The following is a 10,620-nucleotide window of genomic DNA, read 5'->3' as shown; positions in this document are numbered from 1 at the left end:
CAATGGGACGCGCCTCTCCCGGGACTCCGCGGGCGCCTTCCGGGCTGACACCTGCACCCTGGGTCCTGGGCTTCCACGTCCCTGGACACTGGGGACTTCAGGAGGTTCTTGCCTCTCCGCTTCTCTGCAGAGATCCTGGGCATCGAATTCCAGCTTAGTTGCCTCTTTCTGGGTGAAGTCCTTCCTGGATCTTTAGTTCCGTGAGACAGAGGCCTTGTTCAACGTATTCGCCGTTGTGTCCCCCAGAGCAGGCCCGGGACACACCGGTAGGGTCCGCAACCTGGGGGAATCGTCACAAGGTCTCTACTTTCGTGGAATTTACGTCCTAAGCTGGGGCTACATAGAACATAAAAACTTAACTGTAGTTTTTGTGTGAGGAAAATAGAAATGTTTTGGATAGTAGGTGTGTATGTGAGCCGAAACCGGCAGTTGGAGAAAGGCAGTCACGTGACAGCGTTCTCTGCGGTCCTCAGTGAGTGTTAACCCAGAAAGTGCCTTGGGCCGGCACTGTGCTAACGCGGGAGGCGTGGTCCCTGCCCTTTAGGGACCTACAGTTTCATACCTTGCTATGTTGCGTGGTTGGGAAACTGACAATATCAGCATTAATAACATTTGGGAGTTGGTTAGAAATGTATGAACTCCAGGTCCCTATTGGATCCGAATCGGTGTTTTTACAAGATCCTGAGATGATTTCGTATGCACAATAGTTTCAGAAGTGCTGGTGGTGTAGACGTTACCATGCATAGGCAAATTTACGCCCTTTTTGCCTTGTGTCGGAATTGCTCCAACTCCAGGCCTACAACAGACTCGGGCTTTCTAACGATTTAAGATCTGGGCATTAAGAACCTGGCAGCAACCCAGTTTCTGTGCCTGCTGGGGACACCCCCAGCCCAATTCATACCATAGTTTCCCCACGTGTGGTAGACTTAACACTAGTGGTACATGAGATGATTTTAAGTTGGTACATAAATGAACACTTTTTTTTCCTTTTAAAAAATCTACAAATTTAAGGGACACAAGTACAGTTTTGTTATATGGATATATTGCAGTAGTGGTGAAGTCTGGGCTTTTAGTGTACCCATCACCCGAATAATATACATGTACCCATAAGTACTTTCTCATCGTTCACCTCTCTCCCGCCCTCCACCCTTTGGAGTCTCCAGTGTCTCATTCCACACTATGTCCATGTGTACACCTTATTTTGCACTGTTCCATTTTAATAATATATTTATTTTGATTATGGCAAGCAATGCTAGTAGTGAATTTCCTCTTTGAGTACATTTATAAAATAAAAGTTGGTGTAAAAACGTTAAGTAACTTGATGATACAGCGATACGGCAAAAGTCATGAATGTGTTATACAGGTACCATTGAGTGAAATTTGGGAAGCAGTGCTCTGACCAAGCCACCTGCCTGCTTAAAATTCTTCAAGCACAGCCACGTTTTTCAAGATAAAGTTCAAATTCATTAACATGGCATACAAAGCTGTCTCCATTACTTCAAAATTACATTTCCCAGTTTAGCTGCACCTGAGTCCAGTCACTGTAACTTCATCATTCAACAATTCAAGTTGGGTAGGAGGAACACACAAGTCTCCACACTCAAGTGCACACGCACCCACTCACCCACCCACACCCACACCCACACACCTGCTTAGAAGGTCCTCTCATTCTTAGGTTATGACCCAATATCAGAAAGAGGCAAAAATAAATTATGTTCAAAATGTGGCAGTATTTAAAACATAGTTCATATGTTAGCTATCAGCTACATAAATCATAAAATCCCAAGTTTGTCCATTGCAAAATTTCCTATTAAGCATTAAACTACAAATTAGGAGTGCCCTCTTGTGGACACATCTACCACTTCCACATCATGTCCCTTCTTTTCCAACTCCATGGCTGCTCTCATGGTGGAGATGTTTGCTACAACTCTAGCATTTTATTGCAGAACAAAGCCCAGTCCTTGAACTGGTTTCTGCGTAGAAGACACTGAACGCCCTGGGAGAGGAAATAAGCAGACAAGTAAAGAGTAGAGATGGAAGAGCAGATGAGTTTATTGCTGGAAAGCTCGAATTGTTAGTTTTGTTAATATGGAGTCCAGTTTGACTCTATGGAGCCCAACAACCTACCCTGAGCCCTAGTGGTGAGTGTCTTTGTGTATGGAGTGGGAGAATGTGAAAGGAAAGGAGGCAAGAGTTGCAGTAAAACACATCAGAGGAAAGTGATGTGGGTTTATACTTGGGAACAACATTACCGTGCAATCTTAGGGCCAGAGGCATTAATCTTGGCTCCCCTAATGCATAATTTTGATGTTGGCATTTCCTTCTCCATTCCTTTGAGAATCCTACCCAGTCAAATGCTATCTCTGATGAAATATTCCCTGGGCCAGGCATGGTGGCTCATACCTGTAATCACAGCACTTTGGGAGGCCAAGGCAGGTGGGTCACCCGAGGTCAGGAGTTCAAGACCAGCCTGGCCAACATGGCAAAACTCCATCTCTACTAAAAATACGAGAATTGGCCAGGCCTGGTGGCAGGTGCCTGTAATCCCAGCTACTCAGGAGGTTGAGGCAGGAGAATGGCTTGAACCTGGAAGGTGGAGGTTGCAGTGAGCTAAGTTTGCACCACTGCACTCCAGTCTGGGTAACAGAGTGAGACTTAATCTCAAGAAAAAAAAAAAAAAGAAGGAAATATTCTTCTGTCTACCCCTCTCTGAATTTTATTGCCTTACACTGATAATTTGCATTCATATTTCCTTTAAAGAAAACACTGGCCTTTTTAGACAAACAAAAGTTGAGAAGCTTATATAATGAACTCTCATTTACCTTGTTACCCAGTTTCAACCATAATCAACATTTTCTTGTCTTTGATTTTAATCTCCTTAATAGAGAGAACTATGCCTCATAAATGTTTAAGATGGCTTCAGTTGCAATTGATAGGCATGGTTATTTTTGACACCTCACTTAAGTGGTCAAGTTCTGAAGTCAGAGCTGCTCTGGTTAATGTGTACTGCCCATTTTCTCTGGGATCTGTGTATTTCCTATTAGAAACACACACATACCTTTTATTCTAAAAACTCTGCTTTCACCTTTCTCTTAGTTGTATGTTGGATCTAAGTTATTAATAATTTGATACACCTTTTATTGGTTAATGTCAGATACAAAGGTGAGAATCCAAGTGAGATCACTTGTACCATAAGATTGCAAAGTCAAGAAAGGAAGGAACTTCAGGATTAACACTATTAAGAATGAATATTTGGAGCTAGTCTAGAAGATATCCATACTCTACTTCTTATGATGTCCAGTTATACCTCATGGTATTAATGAAATCTAAAATTCTGCAAGCAAGCTAGGCTGTTCTACTTTTATTTTTAGACTCAAGTAGCATAAGCTATTTTGACAAGGTCTTAACACTGTTAAGTTTAGGTTATAAAGGAGAAAAAAGAAAAACTTTGGGAGGCCTAGGTGAGCGGATCACCTGAGGTCAGGAGTTTGAGATAAGCCTGGCCAACATGGTGAAACCCCATCTCTACTAAAAATTTAGCTTGGCATGGTGGTGGGTGCCTGTAATCCCAGCTACTCCGGAGGAGAATCACTTGAACCTGGGAGGCAGAGGTTGCAGTCAGCTGAGATCACACGCCACTACACTCCCAGCCTGGTGACAGAGCAACAGTCTTAAAAAAAAAAAAAAAAAATGGAAAAATGTGTTTATCATCTGTATCATCTGTTCACTATGGCTTTAGCATAAATTTTGTTCCAATAGCAACATGACTGAAGATACACTGTTATCTGGTAGTATTTTGCACTAATGTCAGGAAAAAAATTCCTTAATCCACTTCTTAGGTTGCAAACCCTAATTTATAAGAACCCCTTGGAAGGCCTAGCCCATTCCCCCTGACCCCCAAAGCCAAACATGCCTCACTTACATCAAAATTATGTGGATTACTTGTTAAAATGCAGGTTCCACACCACACTGATTGAATTGGTCTTCAGGGTTTGGAATTTAGGAATCTACATTTTAAACAAATGCACCAAGGTGACCTCTAGCACAAAGTAAAGTTTGGGAACAGCTTGCTTAGCCTCTGACTCTAGAGTAGTCAGGACACAGCTTTTAAATTCTTACCTGTTCACATACAAAGGAAGTACAGAAACAGGACAGAAAACCTGCTGTGACATTTAGATTCAGAATTTACAACTCTTTTACTTACCTTTACTGAATTTGTTCTAGCTTTTCGATTCTGCTTACTGCCTACCTACTCTTCATTTCCCCTTGCTGTCTTCCTGTTTTCCAGATTTGAGAATTTCACAGATATCTAGGCAAGGAAATATTCAAGCACCAAAGGGATTCCCGGTTGCTTTCTCTTCCTTTCCTTCAAAATTTCTGGGATTTTTGTTTATTTTCATTTAGTTTTTAAATATTTCTGCATTTGGAAAGTCCCCTAAGTTAAGAACTGAAGTTACGACTAGGTGTGGTGGCTCACGCCTGTAATCCCAACACTTTGGAAGTCTGAGATGGATGGAACACCTGAGGCCAGGAGTTCAAAGACCAGCCTGGCCAACATGGTAAAACCCTGTCTTTACTAAAAATGCAAAAATTAGCCAGGCATGGTGGTGCGTGTCTATAATCCCAGCTACTTGGGAGGCTGAGGCAAGAGAATTGCTTGAACCCAGAAGGCAGAGGTTGTAGTGAGCCGAGATTGCACCACTGTACTCCAGCCTAGGAGATCAAGCAAGAGTTCATCTCAAAAAGAAAAAAAAAAAAAAAAGAACTGGAGTTACTCCCCATGCTTCCGTATCGGGTTTATAATTAGTGTTACTCATCCTCCCTGTATAAATATTTTGGGTGCAGGAGGTAGGACTACATGGATTGATAAGCCCTCTGATCTATAAGCTACTGAACTAGGGTGACTATATAATTTATTATCCCAATGGAGAAAATATTGAGAGCAAAGGGAGGAACTGTTAGTAATTAATCAGGATAAAGTAAACTAGGACCATATGGCCCAACAACTCCACTTTTAGATATATACTCGAGAAATAAAAACGTGCACTTAAAGGCTTGCATGTGAATGTTCACAGCAGCATTATTTATAACAGCCAAAAAGTGCAAACCACCCGAATATCCATCAATTGGTGCACAGAGAAACAAAATGTAGTATACAAGGGAATACTATTCAGGAATAAAAAGTAACAAAATACTGACAAATGCTGTAACATTCATGAACCTTGTATAGGAGAAGTAATGGACCCAAAGATATCCCTGTCCTAGTTTTCAAAACTGAAATGGAGCAGGGATCCCCTTTTTAGGGGCCTGCGGACTCCAATCATGGAAATAAAATTCTGAGATCCTTTAAGGAACTAGGCACCTAGCTAGCCCCAGAAGTAAATAAATAACTTGTTAAACAAGAAGGTAATAGGAACTTGGCTGGGCATGGTGGCTCACGCCTGTAATCCCAGCACTTTGGGAGGCCAAGGCAGGTGAATCACCTGAGGTCAGCAGTTTGAGATCAGTCTGACCAACATGGTGAAACCCCATCTCTAGTAAAAATACAAAAATTAGTCAGGCATGGTGGCAGGTGCCTGTAACCCCAGGTACTTGAGGGGCTGAGGTGGGAGAATAGCTTAAACCTGGGAGGCAGAGATTGCAGTGAGCTGAGATTGCACCACTACCCTCGAGCCTGGGTGAGAAAAGCAAGACTCTGTCTCAAAAAAAAAAAAAAAAAAAAAAAAAAAAGACTTGAGGGATCGTATTGGGCCAATGGAAATGTTCTAAAACTAGATTATGATGGCTGTTCAACTTGACAAATTTTCTTGAAATCATTGGATTTTATACTTAAAACAGGTGACTTTCATGATAGAGAAATTACACCTCAATAAAGTTGTTAAACAGCAGGGTAGTCACCCTAAGTATAAGACAGTGCTTCATCACAATCTCAGAAAGCTTGTTTATATATTAATTATATATAATAGATATTAAAATATAATATAAATATATATAATTTATATAAACATTATGTATAATATATAATTTATGTTATATAATAGATTATATGTTATAGATACATCTATTATAAATATGTGATCTATATATGCTACATATTATATATGATATATATTTGATCATATACTTATATGAAATTCTTCTACTACCAACATTTTACTCAACCTGAAGGGGAGAGGGGACACAAAAAACAGATCAGACATGTCCTGGAAGAGCTGAACACAACAGCTTGAACACACAGCTTGGTTGTGAAAGTATGGTCTGATACAGTATATCTAAATGTAAGGATGCCAGTCTACCAATCTTTCCCTATACTATCCTTGAGCAAACTAGGTCTTTTAAATCCAACTTCCCCCGTTTAAAGATAGCAGGTATATGGATACATCCCCCCTTTTCCACCCTTATTGTCACTTCCTTAGTGCAGGCCCAGGCCAATGCCATTTATTGCTTCACCATTGCTAGAGCCTCCATGCTCTTCACTTTGAACTGAGACAATCTGGCCACCACACTGTTGACAGAATAATCATTCAAGGTGATGACCGATGAAAACACAATTATTAAAAGATTTGTCACTCTCTGTTTAATGATTAGAATGAAGTAGTGAGAACATAAAGAAATAAATGCTTGCTGTGACTGTGCGACTGGACCATGTGCACAGAGAGGCACTTACTGAAATTAGCTCACAAAACCAGAATGGTTGTTTTTTTTTTTTTTTTTTTTTTTTTTTTTTGAGGTGGAGTCTCGCTTTGTTGCCTAGGCTGGAGGCAGCAGCACGATCTCAGCTCACCACAACCTCCACTTCCTGGGTTCAAGCGATTCTCCTGCCTCAGTCTCCTGAGTAGCTGGGACTACAGGTGCACGCTACTATGCCTGGCTAATTTTTGTACTTTTAGTAGAGATGGGGTTTCACTGTGTTGGCCAGGCTGGTTTCAAACTCCTGACCTCATGGTCCACCTGCCTCGGGCTCCCAAAGTGCTGGGATTACAGGCATGAGCCACCATGCCTGGCCCTTATAATGGCTGGTTTTCACGTGGTACACATTTAGATTATTTCCTTAAAAGAAAAATAGAGAGTTTATTGTTTTTGTTTGCATTTCATAAGCATTGCCTGGTTCAGAAATAAAGAAAAGGCAGAGGATATATGCTCAAAAAGAATGGAACCTGAATGAATGATCAAGGATAAAGACTTACCCTTAATAATTTAACTCTAGATGAAAACATAGGAACCGTTTTATGTTACTGGTTGATTTCTACAAGAGATTGATGAGAGCCTCTGCTATTTTGTGAAAGTTTCTTAGCATGATCAGGGATAAGATCATAGACAAAATTATTCAATTATTCAAAGAAACAATATAAATGCTCAATAAACATGAATAACTTACTGAAAAAAATTGAGGACATGCAGCAGAACAACAAATAAGACAACACAAATGTCACAAATCAGCCCTATCTGTATTACCTGGGAAAGTTGTTTCAATGAATTCTTTGAACATCTCTGCTTTGTGTTCATTTATTTCAATCTCAATCTTTGCTGTCTGAGTGTACATATTACCAAGCTTGTTCTTGAGGTGCTGAGGGCTGCCCAGGCACATGAACGTTCCCTTAGCCGTGATGGCCATCCTAGCATAGAGGGCCTCACATTCTTCCATGCTACGGGGACAAAGGAGGTAGAGCTGAAGAGACTCCCTTTCAAAGGACAAGTTCTGTATTTCCAAAAGAGCCAGGATTAGAAGGCTTGGAATTGGAAGCTGTGAAATTGCAGATGATCGCCACCAAGGTCATATTTGGGAAGGAGAAATTTAAAAATTCAAAGTAGTTGATGCCTAACTCCACAATAGAAACAGCTCCCTAGCATCCTATCTCCTCTCAATTCTTGATTCCAGAACAAAACTGAACATTCTTGGTTTGGCCCTTTAAGCAGGTCCAGGTTTTACCAACAGTCCCTTCTCTATAGCTCATATACTTAGCTAAGTTCAGTGACCCACATTCCTGGCTCCAACTAATTCTATCTTACACCCATTGCAACCCCTTATAACTTATACAGCTTCTCCATGGGTCATACCTATGGGAAGTTAAGATGGTAGCTTTACCAGTTTTACACATCCATGTAACTGCATCTTAGAGGAAGTGTCAGGCTGGGTCCATGGCAGTAGATGGCTCATCCAGGAAGATGACTGATGACTTTCCCATTAGGGCAATAGCAGTATTCAGTCTATGTTTGCTTCCCGTTATGGTCAAAAAAAGAGACAGAAAGTGGATATTAAGAGACATTAAGATAAGAGCATACATATCATAATGCTGATTTGATATGACTAACAAAGCAGTTGGTTCGGGCCAGGTGCGGTGGCTCATGCCTGTAATCCCAGCACTTTGGGAAGCTAAGACGGGCAAATCACTTTAGATGAGGAGTTTGAGACCAGCCTGGCCAACATGGCAAAACCCCATCTATACTAAAAGTACAAAAATTAGCTGGGTGTGGTGGTATGTGCTTGTAATCCCAGCTACTTGGGAGGCTGAGGTAGAAGAACTGCTTGAATCAGGGAGGCGGAGGTTGCAGTGAGCTAAGATCGCGCCATTGCATACCAGCCTGGGTGACAGAGTGAAACTCCATCTCAATTAAAAAAAAAAAAAAAAAAAAGCAGCAGGTTCGAGTCCAGGTGTATGTATCAGGTCATTTTCATTGACATTACATTTTTTGAGGTAATTTGTTTTAGCATCATTATTTGTGAAATATTTCTGCTTTGAGGAGACAAAAGCCATAGGGAGATGGGAATGAAGGTGTTTTTTGAAATGCAAAGGTTACAGCTCATCTCCACAAAAGGTTAACCTCATCCAAGTGAGATTTGCTTTATTCCTAATCTCTGAATCCTGAAGCCAGGTTATTTCACAGTCATTGTCTCTGTGTGATGGAGGGGCTGAGGTTGAATTTGTAGGCATTTATTCTAAGCACTAGAAACACAGATAGGTAGCTTAATCATTGCATCAGTGTAATGACGTACCTGTATGTGTAGGCAACCTTGTCAGCATGGGTTTTGAGGTACACTGAATGCAAAAATGCTTCCACATATTTGTAAATGTCTGGGTCAGAGACTCCCCACAGCCTGGCATATATGATCAGCAATTCTCGACCTCTCATGTGGTTCAGCACAGCATAAGCATGAGGACAATAGCTAATTCTTGACTTGACCAGAATCAAGAGGGTATTCATAGACATTAGACCCCTGTTAACTATTCCACTCTGCATACAGTTCACATGGATGAAACAGAAGACCTGAACTTTTCTAGCTCATGCTACTAAGGTTTCATACCCATAGAGCTACCACCAAGAAGTCTTCTTTTCCAGTCTATAAAATCTTACACCTGGAATTCATTGAAACAAAATGAAATATTAACATCCCTTACTGGAATTTTCAATATAGGTCTGTTGTACATGACTATGTACCCAAGAAAGATTTTTTTTTTTTGTCAGATGAAGTTGCCTCTTCAAATATTATTAGAAAAGGGCTATTCCTATAAAACAACATATATTGATTCCACTGTGAGTAATGGCCAAGTAGCTTCTATCAGTCTAATATTCCCACAGATAATAATAAGCCATATGTTATATTTAAGTATATATAGCTATATATTCAAATATTTATATTTAAATGCTTTATAGTTATATATAATTTGGTCAAGTTAATGCTAAAAGAACTAAACTGAGATATTAGCCTATTTCTAAAATAGAGTTTATAGAGTAAATTTAGTCATCTTAAATGCCTATTGAAAACATTTAAAATTCTTTGAAGGACTATAACAGAATCAAAACTCTCTACAATATATATACAATGTCCAGGAGAGAATCCAAAATTAGTTGGCAAATGAAGAAATAGGCAAACATTGCCCATGCTTCAGAGAAAAGACAATCCATGGAGACTGACCTCAAAATGACCAAAATACTATAGTAAGCAGAAAAGAGTTTTAAATTATTATAACTATGATCTAAATAATAAGGAAAATGAAAAAAGTGCTTATACTGAAAAGATAGGAAATCACTGTAGAAATATAAACTAAAATAAAGAACAAAATGGAAATTCCATAACTAAAATTCTAATATCTGATACGTAAAACTCACTGGATAGAATGCATCTCAGATTGGAGACAAGAGAAGAACTCAGTAAATTTGAAGATAAAACAATATAAACTAGTTAGCTTTAAAAATAGAAAAAGTACAGAAAAACGAACAGAGTCATACCATCTCTGTGTGGCACAAGATTAAAAGGATATAAAAATGGAATCCAATAGAAAGAAAAGAAATAATTGAGTAACATAAAATTTTTCTGCTGAATATTTCCCATATTTGGTGGGAAATGTAAGTTTAGATTCAAAAGCTCAGTGAATTCCAAGAAGGCCGACAATAATGAAAACCACAGGCCAGGAGTGGTGTCTCATGCCTGTAATCCCAGCACTTTGGGAGGCTGAGGCAGGCAGATCATCTGAGGTTGGGAGTTTGAGACCAGCCTGGCCAACATGGTGAAACCATGTCTCTACTAAAAATACAAAAATTAGCCATGCCTGGAGTGCCTATAGTACCAACTACTCAGGAGGCTGAGGCAGGAGAATCACTTGAACCCAGGAGGTGGAG

The sequence above is a fragment of the Aotus nancymaae genome, unplaced genomic scaffold (assembly GCF_030222135.1).
Source record: "Aotus nancymaae isolate 86718 unplaced genomic scaffold, 86718_ANA_hifiasm-v0.15.2.pri h1tg000049l, whole genome shotgun sequence".
NCBI lineage: Eukaryota > Metazoa > Chordata > Mammalia > Primates > Aotidae > Aotus > Aotus nancymaae.
This window is presented reverse-complemented; position numbering follows the sequence as displayed.